Below are 13706 nucleotides of genomic sequence, written 5' to 3' on the forward strand. Positions count from 1 at the left end.
AAACACCCAAATTGCCCTGAAAACTTGTGTCTGACTCTCTGATGTCCTCTAGGACTGTAAACAACCAGTAGCATTTCCTTGTTTTTGGGGATTTGAGTTATCTACTTATACCCTTCATGATTGCCTGTGATAGACGGAGGGATAACCGCAGCGCATTTTGGGAAGGCTGCCTGCAAGGCATTATGGTGAAGCAGGGGCGTAAATAGGAAAGACTGGGCCCCATAGCAAACTTTTGACTGGGGCCCTCCCTCCCCTGGGTGTCACACAACCCCCCCTTGTAGATAGTGCCTTTTTTACAGCCCCCTCTGTAGATAACGCCATACAGTCCCCCCTGTAGATAACGCCATACAGCCCCCTCTGTAGATAGCGCCATACAGTCCCCCCTGTAGATAACGCCATACAGCCCCCTCTGTAGATATCTACAAAGGGGGCTGTATGGCGTTATCTACAGGGGGGGCTGTATGGCGCCATCTACAGAGGGGGCTGTATGGCACTATCTACAGAGGGGGCTGTATGGCGCTATCTACAGGGGGACTGTATGGCGTTATCTACAGGGGGTCTGTATGGCGTTATCTACAGGGGGTCTGTATGGCATTCCCTACAGGGGGGGTCTGTAAGGAACGCCATACAGCCCCCCTGTATGGAATGCCATACAGCCCCCCCCTGTAGGGAATGCCATACAGCCCCCCTGTAGGGAACGCCATACAGCCCCCCGTAGGGAATGCCATACAGCCCCCCCCTGTGGATAGCGCCATACAGCCCCCCCCTGTAGGGAACGCTATACAGCCCCCCCTGTAGGGAACGCCATACAGCCCCCCCCCTGTAGGGAGCACTATACAGCGTCCCCAACCCCCCAAAAAAATGCGACCTACAGTGTGAGAAGACAAAAGACATGTATCCCCTATCCACAGGATAGGGGATACATGTGTGATCGCTGTCAGCGATAGGGAGAACGGGGGACCGAAAGTCCCCCAAGTTCTCCATGACTAACCTCTGACTTCCGGCGTCTGCGCAGCTCAATAAAAATCAAAGGAGCGCTGGTCACGCATGCGCACAAGCGCGACCGGTGCTCCATTCATTTCTATGGAGCTGCCGACACAGACCCCGGAAGTCCGAGGTCTGTCATGGAGAACTTTAGGGGACTTTCGGTCCCCCGTTCTCCTTATCGCTGCGAGCGATCACACATGTATCCCCTATCCTGTGGATAGGGGATACATGTCTTTTGTTTAGTGGCAGAGCGGGGAGATACCTCCCTGCTCTGCCATAGTGTTCAGTGGCGTCCCGCTGTAGCAGCCATAGCAGCTGCTAGCGGAGCCTCCGGCCATGGTGGGTGCCCGTGCCGGCGGGTGACACGGGCCCCCTCATGCCGCGGGCCCCGTAGCAGCCGCTACGGCTGCTATAGCGGTAGTTACACCACTGTGGTGAAGCCCGCCAGAGATCATGTGATCCTTTTTCTAATCTGTAAAATGCCAGCCGACACTCACTGTATCCAAACAAAACTTTTGTGAACTTCGTACCAAAATCGATATAAAATGAATTCACTCATCTCTAAACATAACCGTGTTTTGTTGTGTTCATGCCTATTTGAGGCTATAAATACATTTGTATATGGAGTGTATTGTGAAGAAAATTTTAAAATGAGTGTTAAAAACAACTGTATGGTGTGTCACTTTTTAGGGGAAAATTGGAGTTTTGAGTGGGGGGGGGGCATTTTCACCTACTGATAAATATGCAAATTCTATATATTTTTCACACTTTTCAACAAACACCAAAAATAGGTTAGGAAATTCATTTTAGAAGTTTTAACAGATAAAATGATACCATATACAGTTTGTGTATATTATTAAGTGCGTTAATTACTCAAATAAATTAATTGAAACTTTTTTTTATAGATGTGTATTAGATATGTATTTTTATATTAACTTATTTATTAAAGGGATCATCCAAGTTTGAAGAAAAGAGAAGTAGCAAATATTCTAAAATACAATCAGTATGCACGTGTGCGCTTGGGCCAGTGATTGGCTGCAGTTGTTATATACTAGTGCAGCACGTCATCACTGGCAGCCTGTAAAAAAAGATCATTAGTGAACCGCAGGAGCAACTGCACTGGATCAGTAGTGGATTGAAAAGGTGAGTACTGATTGATTTGTCATTTGAGAATGTTTGCTGCTTCTCTCTTTTTTTTTTTTTTTTTAACTCTTGGACAACCCCTTTGATGTATATATTTTTCAATTCATTAATTATACTTTATGGCAGGGATAAATATGCCATAATTTTAGCCTACAAATATTATATATCTTGCCCAATGCATGGCAAAGTTACCAAATATTGCCTTTACAACTGGCACTATCTATGGACAGCCTTTGGTCCTTGCTGTTTCCTCCTTGATTTTGAAGGAAAAAAAACCCTGATCTTCTGGCTAAATGCCATGTTTAGCATTTGGATGTATATATATTATACAATTATCTAAATACTAAAATAAAGAGCATTTCTTGTAGCAGCCATGTTTGAAAAAAAAGACAACATGATATATAGTCATATTAGTTGTCACCTCCAAGGAGTAAAACCAACAAACCTGTAATACTAAACAGAGGTGAGTGAAATGTTGACATTTCATTTTCCATTGTTTTGGCAAATCAGGCTCAATTAAGTGAACGTCCAGGAATGTCTAATAAATGTTGTCAAGGGGAAGTTGATCCTCCTAATTCCTGGAAGCTCAGTATGTTAATCTTGTCTTTAAAAGCAATGGGAAACTTTAACATGGAAAATAAATAATGTTTATTTATGTTAGTGGTTACCTGGAGTTAAAAAAGTTGCACTAAGTTTCAGACTGCAATCTCCAGTACTTCATATATTATTGATATTCAGTTTAAAACCTGTACTAGTTTCAGATTTCTCTCCTGTGGGCAGGTCTCTCCCAGTAATATATGCTGGATTTGATTGTGTCCAGGATGCTGCTGTCTTCACTAGCTTTCATGTATCAGCACAGCTTTATTCCTGTACTGCTTTCTCTCTGCAATAACCTGTGATTACCCTTCTGCTTTCCTCCCTATCTAGATCTCTAAAAATGACAGCCTGTGTTATCTTCCCTCCCTTAACACTTGGAAGCTTTTCCCCTGCACTCTCTGATCTGTCATCTACAACCTACTCCCCCCACCCTGCTGCTATCTTTGAGAGAAGGGAGTGGAAATGCAGATTACATCAACCAGTCAGTAGAAGTAGACTGATTGATTTGAGTTAGAAGCAGCAGCACCACCAGTTATCTACATAAGCTGCACAGACCCTACAGCAGCAAAATGGTAGAGCATTTTTAATGAAAACTATTTAGAAAGCTGCTTAACTTTGAATTAGGGAGGCAAATGAACAAGAAAAAAAAATTGAGTGCAAAAGTGTCCATAGCCTTTAAGTTTAAACACATGGCTGGCACAGTCAAACCACTATAGCGATAATCAGTGTTAAAATTCAGTGCCTAAAACAGACCTCTATAAAGCACTGAGTCCCATTGATATTTATCAGACCTTCCTTAACCAATATGGTTGACCACAGGGGAAATGACTTAACCTCTTTCCACCGCAGCCATTTTTCATTCTTTAATTTTCGTTTTTTCCTTCCCACTTACTAAGAGCCATAACTTTTTTATTTTGCCATAGACAGAGCTTTTCAAAGGCTTTTTTTACGGGACAAGTTGTAGATTATAATGGCACCATTTATTGTACCATATTATGCACTGAGAAAGCCTTAAAAATTATTTTTGGGAGTAAAAATTATAAACTGCGGGTTAATTTTATTATAGCAATATCAAATTTATAAACAAAAAAATATGTTTTAGTACTTTTACAAAATAAAAACAATTTGTTAAAATATATGTGTTTCGTGTTGTTGTATTACGAGTCCCATAACTTTTAGACTTTTGCATCGATGGATTTATGTGAGGACTTTTTTTTGTGTGGGGAGAGCTGTAGTTTTTATTAGTACCATTTTTGGGTACAACGTTCACCATGCAGGATAAATAATATTATATTTGAATCGTTTAGACTTTTAAGGACTCAATGATATTCTTTTTGTTTATTTTGTTAATGTTTACATTATTTTATTATTTTTTATGAGGTTTTTCTTGAACTTTTAATAATAATCTTTATTTATATAGCGTTATATATTCTGCAGCACTTCACAAGTCAAAGGGTACATGTAGAGACAAAAACAGACATTACACAGTCATCAACTAATTAAAAATTCAAACAAGAAGATTCAGGGCCCTGCTCGCAAGAACTTACAATCTATGAGGAAATAGGGGTAACACAAAATGTACAAAGCGCTTGTTCAGTACAATGTTACAACCATTTTTTTTTTTTTTTTTATAAACATAGGGTAAAGCTGCATGAGCCAGTCACCAGCCAGTACTTGTGGATGACAGACATGAAGTGCATTAGGGTGCAAGGAGCGTGGGGGATACTGATAAATGAAGGGGTCAGGTTCTGATGACTAAAGTAATAGGGGGTCCAAGAAAAGGAGTCAGATTAGGGGATGTGATAGGTCTGTCTAAAAATCAGTGTTTTCAGGGCACGCTTAAAACTGTAAGTGTTGGGAACAAATCTGATTGTCCCGGGTAGCGCATTCCAGAGGACAGGAGTGGGAGATATTATAGAGGATGTTAATCATTGGCAGAATGTAGGGCACGGGTAGGTTTGTAGTCAGAGATGAGGGAGGAGATATAGGGAGGTGCAACACTGTGGAGAGCTTTGTGGAGAACTTTTAATAATATTATACTGTTCAAACCTTTATTAAATTTACTTTAATTTTTTTTTACTCACATGAGGAAACTTGAACATGCGATCGTTAGATCGCTTGCACAATGCACTGCAATACTTTTGTATTACAGTGTACTGTGCATTTTGCATCATCTTATTAAGGCCTGCCTCTGGCGAAGCTTAAAAGTAAGGACAGCATGGCAGACCTAGAGGCCTTCAGTTGACCCCCAACTGAAATAATAAGTCGGCAACCTGCCATTGCATCGTGGGGGGACAGATTGGGTGTCTAATGGCTTAGATGCCGCAGTCGCTATTTAGTTATCTCCGATCCTGACCATTGAAACGAGGTGCCATCTAAAATATACCACAAACACCTGCAGCATATGGAGCGGGCTCAGCTCGTGAGCCCGATCCATACACAACCCCTCCCGACTATGATATACTTGTCCTAATTACCTTTAATGGGACTGTCCACAGTCTCACTGTGCTAATATATGCTATGTTGTAGAAACAAGCACACTTACCCCGAGGATGGTTGTATTTATCAGTCCTACCCATAGCCAATCTGATAGCTGTGGGTGAATTGCCCTCATCTACCCCTTCTCCTGATGTTGTAGCCAATTATATCATTCTGAATGACTTTGCTCTAACGATTTTAATAGGTTGTTAAATACACAGAGGTCGATGCACAGAGGCTGCAACAGAGACATGTGTTGCTATAGTAATAAACAATATACAACTTTTCTTTAACTGTTATACAGTTAAAAGGTCCTGATTAATCCCCTGCCAACAAATTAACAATAAGATTTCAGAAGCTGGGTATGGTAATGATATGGGATTATAAATTCCGCAAGAACAGGAATCATTAAAGAATACATTTTACTTTAATTAAAAAATATTTTATTTGAATACATTTCACAATTTATTAATTAGCAATTAAAGCTTTATAATTCCTCTATATTCACTACAGAAATTATGTATTCATATTTGACTTACAGAAAAGGCTTCTGGTCGGGTGATAATTGACTTGCACCTAGGTTTAATAAAATCATGATATTAGACTAAATAACATAACAAAGTATACACCATTGATAGCCACTCTTGTTTTTGCAAAATACCAATATATTTATCCTAACTGACTACTTGTGTGAATGTCTCAGAAAAAAGTACAATTCACAATTATTCAAAATAATAACAATTAGTCCACAATATGGACAAAAAAAAAACTACAAATATGTACAATGTACTGTTTAAATAAACCCTTATTTAAAAACATCCTCAAGTGTAGAGCCATCAAACTCCTAATCAATAAGTTATCCACCTAAATTACATCAAGAGTGTCAAGCAGGGATCGAGTATCTAGAATCCTATGTTATGAAGCACTGGTAAGTGCAACCTATACCAAATAATTCTATAAGTAATCAATTACCTGTGGAAGACATGATGGCAGTATGGATCCTACACCAGAGGAAAAACCTCGACGCACATTTCGCACCCTTCAGCAGGAGTGAATGTACTACTACTTATCCTAGTTTAAATACTAAACCCTATGGGGCGATATGCAATGGCACATGCCGCATCGCGTTCACACCCAACGTCACTCCGTCCATGTCACTGCTGCCCATCGTTGCATGCAATCGTGCACACAATCAATATCCACCAGTAGTTTGACAACTTCCAGTCTGACATCAGAGAGGCTATCCATCAGCCATCATGCCCACCCTTTATATAGTACATTCTATTCATCACACAATATTTAAAAAGTTTATGATAGAGGTAATTACCAAGACAATAAGGCAACTCAGCCAAACAATAATTAGCCTCCACATGTCATCTATTCAGATAGAGTAAAGCAGAGGACAGTATGTAAAATCTACCCACTTAAGAACAAAAACAGTACAGTATGTATTAAATATTTAAAAAATTATATATATCAAAATATGTATACATATGTGTTTAAAACTATATATATATATATATATATATATATATATATATATCAACACTCTATCTAGCGTATGTCAATATCTATATATCAATAAAGTGGCAGAGACTAATGGAGGGAGAGCACCGCCCGTACCCAACGCTGGGGGTGCAAATCACCTCCACAGACCCTGCCACTGAATAAATTAAAAATGTGATAAAAAGTGAAGAAATATATATAAAATATATATGTGAAAAAAGTGAAAAAATATATATATACGTATACCTATATATAAATGAAAGTGCAAATGTGCCCAAGCCGATCACCATGCGAGGGTCAAATAAATAACCACCGCACAGCGACACGGGTCAGGCAGTCCAGGCCATCAACAGAGCACACCGGATAAATTCCAGGAACTCCACACATGCACACAGAAAGGGCATGGTTTATTAGGTTATAGTGTATAAAGTGAAAATTACATAGAATATAAGAAAAATACAATGTAAATAAAATATAATAGTGACAATGTCCCTCAGTTCGTGTAGCTAACACGAGGACAACTGATGGAAACTGACTCAAATAACGGGGCAGGTCACCACCAGCAGCTCCCATGCAGACTAATAAAACACATAATGTGAAAAATATTTTTTTGTTTTTTAATAATAAAGCATTTTGTAAGGGAATTTTTATTTATTTATTATTAACTTTATTAATCTTTTTTTTTACTTTTTTACTAGTCCCACTAGGGGACTTTACTATGCGATCATCCAATTGCTTTTATAATACGCTGCAATACTACTGTATTACAGTGTATTACTGCCTGTCCTAGCAGGAATTAACTAGAGGCAGACCTGGGAGCCTTTATTAGGCCCCAGCTGCCATAGAAGACACCGCACCCTGCGATCTTATCGGAGGGTGCCGGTGGTGGGAGAGAGGGAGCCCACTCCCTCCAAAACCACTCAGATGCAGCGCTTGCTATTGCACACCGCATCTGAGGGGTTAAATGGATGAGATCGATACTTATTTTGATCTCTCCCGTTCGAGCATGTCTGCTCCCAGCCCTCAGCTACCGGATGTAGCTGAGAGCAGGGAGATTTAACTGCTCATGTCAGCGTTTATTTATTCTGAGGCAGCACCTAAAAAGGCAATTGCATCAGAATAAAGCCCATTAGTGGCCGCCGTAAAAACACTAATGGGCGGACACTAACAGGTTAAACCTTTTGAAGACACTGTATCTAGTGCCACAATCCATTCCATCTCCCTACGTAAAAGGCTTCGGAAGATATCACCCCCACGATTGCTCTGATTGACTTTAAGCAGCCTCCAATTGCTTCCATGATAGTCCCCAAAGTATCTTGCAAGAGGTTTGCTCCTATCCCCAGATTCTTCCTCATAATCTTTCTTTGTGATCCCGTTAATGTCATGAATGTGTTCCATTACACACTCCTTAAGTTCCCTTGAGGTCATCCCCACATAAATTTTATTACAGGGACAGTGCGCATGATAGATCACATTTCTCACATTACAGTTAACAAAGTGCACAATTTTAAATATTCTAGCACAATCTGAACTAGAAAAAGAGTAAATTATTTCCATTACTTGACAAGCACCACAAGATCCACAGGGTACATTACCCCATTTGGGATCACTAAATCCAAAAATATATTGTTTTTTAAAGGGGGAACATAATGGCTCTGAATGAGCACATCACGCAGATTAGAACTCTGACGAGATATCATTGCTGCATTATGAGTTAATATCTTAGACACGCGCTTGTCTGTTTTCAATATAGGCTAATGTTTCTGAAAAATGTTACGCATAACATTCCAATGTTTATTATACCATGAAATAAATCTTACAACATTTTGGTCAGATCTGTATTTTGGTCTGGGTTTCAGTCTGGGTCAGTCCGTTTCAAGACCCGTGCGTATTCATACTCCCGATTAATATGAGCTTTATCATAACATCTATTGAGCAATCTCTTCATTAAATCTTTAGATCTATTCTCGAAACACTCATCGGAAGAACAGTTATGTCTCGAACGTAAGAAATTACGTCGAGAAATTGCCCTTGTGGGATGGCTTTGATAACATGTGTTTGGTGGGAGGAGTCAGCCCTTAAGTACGAGTTTACATAAGTACTTTTTCTCAAAATATCTGTAACAAGCCTACCATCAGATTCATCAAGAATCCGTAGGTCCAGAAATTCAATTTCAGTACAACTGTATTTGGTCACAAGTTTGACGTTCATATCATTCATATTCAGATAATCCAGAAACAGCATAAGGTCCTCCTCAGTACCCTGCCAAATAAATAATACATCATCTATAAAGCACCTCCAGGACTCCACAGACATCTCAAAAAGGTTTTGTTCATTCAAAATCATATTTTTCCAAAAACCTCATAAACAAATTTACGTAAGATGGAGCACAGGTTGCCCCCATAGCCGTACCGCGATTTTGTAGGTAATATTTATCCTTGAAAACAAAGAAGTTGTGACAACCAAATCAAGGGCTAAATTACCCGTCTGTAGAAAGCACCTACAAGCCTGTAGACCATGATCATGATAGATGGAAGTATAAAGTGACTCCACGACACCAGTAACAATAAACATATCCTGTTCAAGTTTCAAACCCTCTAATGATATTAAAATGTCAGTGGCATCCCGAGTATATGAGGGGAGGATCTCTACGTATGGTCTTAAATAGAAGTCAATAAACCTGCATAAAAGTTCACATATACCCCCGATCCCTGAAATAATTGGTTGACCCGGAGGACATTAAAAATTTTTATGAACCTTCGGTAGGAAGGATAAGGTCAGAACTCTTGGTTCCTTAACAACCAGACCTTCATAAACATCTTGCGTGATAATACCATCTTCAACAGCACTCTTTAAGATGGCTTCAAATTTATTATTAAATAAAAGTCGGGTTCTGTTGTAGGACCCTATAAGTATTTGTGTCATTTAATTGTCTTCTAGCCTCCTGCTCATACATGTCACTAGGCCAGGGGTGGGCAAACTTTTTGACTCGCGGGCCACAATGGGTTCTAAAATTTGACAGAGGGGCCGGGCCAGGAGCATTTGGAGGGAGTGTTTGGGCCGGATATACTAAAGCATTAAATGTAGTGTGTGCAAACCTCATAGCACAGTAAGAACACTACAACCCAATTTATTAACTGTCTTTCAAATGTGAAAAATAGCCCTTATCAGTTAATAAATTTGTCTCAAGGAATATGCAAGATATGGCATTTACATACTATTTCGCAGATACTGGGAGGAGGAAATGTAAATAGATTAAAATAACATACGCACTGTGATTTATCAAGAAAAAAGTTCTGTTGACTCTGTAAATTAGCTGCCAACCTCTGAGCAGTAGCCGCCCGTTCTTGTGTTGACTGCTTGCTAGCATAGTTTGCATGCTTCGTGGCAAAGTGACGGCTGATATTGTACTCTTTGAAAACCGAAGGGCTTAATGGTGACGTGAAACGAAGTGAAAATTAAAGTGAAATAAAGAGAAATACGCGCCACATTAACCCCTTAATGACCGGGCCATTTTGCACGTTAATGACCAAGGATTATTTTTTGTTTTTCCACGGTCGCATTCCAAGAGTCGTAACTCTTTTTTTATTCCGTCGACATAGCCGTATAAGGGCTTGTTTTTTCCGGGACGAGTTGTATTTTGTAATTGTACCATTTTTAGATGCTTATAACATATTGATTAACTTTTATTAACTTTATTTTAGGAGAGAATTGAAAATAAGCAGCTATTCCAGCATTAATTTTCACGTTATATATTTACGCCGTTTACTATGCAGCGTAAATAACATGTTAACTTTATTCTATGGGTCGGCACGATTACAGGGATACCAAATGTGTAAAGGTTTTATATGTTTTTTCTACGTTTGCACAATAAAAACCCTTTTAGAAAAAAATTACTTGTTTTTGCATCGCCGCGTTCCAAGAGGCGTAATTTTTTTATTTTTCCGTCGATGTGGCCGTACGTGGGATTGATTTTTGCGGGACAATGTGTAGTTTTCATTAGTACTATTTTGGGGTACATAGGACTTATAGATGAACTTTTATTTTATTTTTTATGGGGGGAATGGGAGAAAAGAGAGAATTTTGCCGTTGTTTTTTGCGTTTTCTTTGGACGCCGTTCATCCGGCGGTTTAATTAATGTGTTCATTTTATTGGTCAAGTTGTTACGATCGCGGGGATACCATATATGTGTATGTGTGATTTGTTTTGACCGTTTTATTAAATAAAACCACTTTTTGGGGCAAAAAAGTAGTTTTATTTGACTTTGACTGTAATTTTTTTTATTTTTTTTTTCACAAACTTTATTTAACGGTTTTACTTTTTTTTTTTTAGTCCCACCAGGGGACTTCACTATGCGATATGCCGATCACATATATAATGCTTTGGTATACTTCGTATACCAAAGCATTATTGCCTGTCAGTGTAAAACTGACAGGCAACCTATTAGGTCATGCCTCTGGCATCGCCTAACAGGCAGATGCTGAAGACAGACCTGGGGGTCTTTGTTAGACCCCCGGCTGTCATGGAAACCCGACGGCGACCCGCGATTTGTTTGCGGGGGCGCCGATCGGGAGACAGAGGGAGTTCCCCCCTCTGTCAAACACATTAAATGCCGCTGTCACTGTTGACAGCGGCATTTAATGGGTTAAACTGCCGGAATCGGCGCGTGCTTCGATTCCGGCAGTTGCAGCAGGAGCCAGGCTGTGTATAACAGCCGTGCTCCTGCCGCTGATCGCGTGGGTAAACTGTCAGTACCCGCGCGATCACAGGACGGATATATCCGTCCTCCTGCGCGAACTAGCAGCTGCTGAGGACGGATATATCTTGGACAAGTTCGGCGGGCCGGATTAAAAAGCCTAACGGGCCGTATGTGGCCCGCGGGCCGTAGTTTGCCCATGTCTGCACTAGGCTATGACACAATATTTCCCCCCTTGTCCGCAGGTTACGACATCCTTCATTCGATTTAATTATTTTAATCCCTTTCGTTCACTTAGGCTTAGGTTGTCACTGAAGATAGCTGATATTGTTGTTAATTCTTCAGTGACTTAACTAATAAAAATTTCGACCTGTGGACAAAGGGAGAATGGTAGAAAAGTTGTGGATTTCTTACAGGTACATGGGGCAAACTTTAATGCAGGTTCACTGTCCCAATTCTCCTCCAGTAACCCTTCCAATTCTTTCAGGGCCTCTCTCATCATCACTTCTTGGAACAAACTGGTCTGAATTAAAATACCTTTTCAATATCAACTTGCGAGCAAACAAGTGTAAATCTTTAGCTGCTTCAAAAAAATAAAAATTAGCTGCAGGTGAAAATGTTAACCCCTTTCTCAGCACTGACATCTCATTATCTGTAAAGTGTCTCTTAGGGGGGATTCAGACGAGCGCGATTTGCGCGCGTGCAGGCCGCGTATTTTCTGCGCGTCACGCACAGCACTATAGAAGTCAATGAGGCAGTTCAAACAGTGCGTGATTCTTGCGCAGCGTTTGTTCGCTGCGTACTATACGCGACAGGTTCAATAACTCTGCGTATTTCACGCATCACGCACCCATTGAAGTCAATGGGTGCGTGAAAATCACGCATGCCATACGCTGGCAGCAGCTGCGAACGCGCGTTTTTCACGCAGGACACGTTGTCTCAATGCAAATGAGTTTGAACTAACTAGTTGAAACCAGCAGAAAAGCAGGAAGTTGGTTAGACAGCAGGTTTTGCAAAAGAGGCCACACCGTTTGCAAAAGCACCACAAGCACCTTGCAGGCATGCCTCGGCAGATGGATGTGGCGAAGCTCATTAGGTTAGTTCAGGAGCGGCCGGAGGTCTGGAACACCCATGCGGAGTCGTACCATGACCGCACATTGAAGGAGGCAGCATGGGAGCAGATAGCAGAGGCGCTATTTGAGCAGGAGTGGGCCGACAGCCGCACCCGTGACCGGCAACAAATTGGTGAGTGGATATCTGTGTGTCGCCATTGATGTGTCTATTGACATCCATATTGGATATTGCGTCCCTGCTGAATAATTGCCTGTCATTGCCAACGTTTCGGTTCAGTGCCATCTTGATATAGTATCATCAACTTAGGTTTGTTCTTGTGTAGACGTGTGTTTAACACCAGTTTATATGCACTGTCTGTGTGCGCACTCACATCTGCTGAGTTTATTCAATGATGTGTTCTTTATTCATCATACAGTGGACGATGTAAAGAGACGGTGGCGCAGCTCGAGGGACCAGTTCCGTCGAGAACATGGATCCGGCGCCCGTAGCGGAGATGGTGGTCCCCAAAAACGGCGCTACATTTACTACGACCAGCTGTTGTTCCTGCGGGAAATAATGGACATGCGACCGTAAGTACTCGTTGTTGTCCCTTTGTGGCCACGTCACCTTCCAAACATGTTACATACGCCAAAACACCTTTGTGTTTGCACATGACATTTGGTTCCTCAACTGACGTGTCCCCTATATTATAGAACTAGCGACACTCTGGATGCGTCAGAAGAGGAGGCACGGCCCCAGTGTAGCCAGGCGTCAGAATCCGCTGCTCCCCTGGTCGCCCTAACCCCGGAGGCCACTAGAGAGGATCCTGGTCCAGTCGCCTCAGCGCCTGAAGCAGGACAACCGGACCAAGTGGCACCTAGTCAAGCAGCACCCCGCCGCAGACGTCCTGTTAACCCACCCGCAGCTGCACAGGTGGACGCCCGTGTTCTTGAGTACCTGCGCCGTGCAGCCGATGAGGACCAGCATGATTTTTTTTGTCGGAGCATGGCACCTTTGATGCGGCGGGTACCAGAGGATAGGTTGGTGCGGCTGCAAATAAATATGCTGTCGCTAATCGACTGTGCGACACCCCCGCTAAGTCCAGGCCGGTGCTTTACTTCTCTTGAGCACTGGCGTAGTGTCTATATGCCCTCAGCGCATGCCCATGTGCCAAGGCCCTCCCAACCTGCCCCCGTCTTCTCGCAGATGGCGCAATACCCTCCTGCCCCAAGATACCTCTCCCCTG

The sequence above is a fragment of the Rhinoderma darwinii genome, chromosome 1, assembly GCF_050947455.1.
Source record: "Rhinoderma darwinii isolate aRhiDar2 chromosome 1, aRhiDar2.hap1, whole genome shotgun sequence".
Classification (NCBI taxonomy): domain Eukaryota; kingdom Metazoa; phylum Chordata; class Amphibia; order Anura; family Rhinodermatidae; genus Rhinoderma; species Rhinoderma darwinii.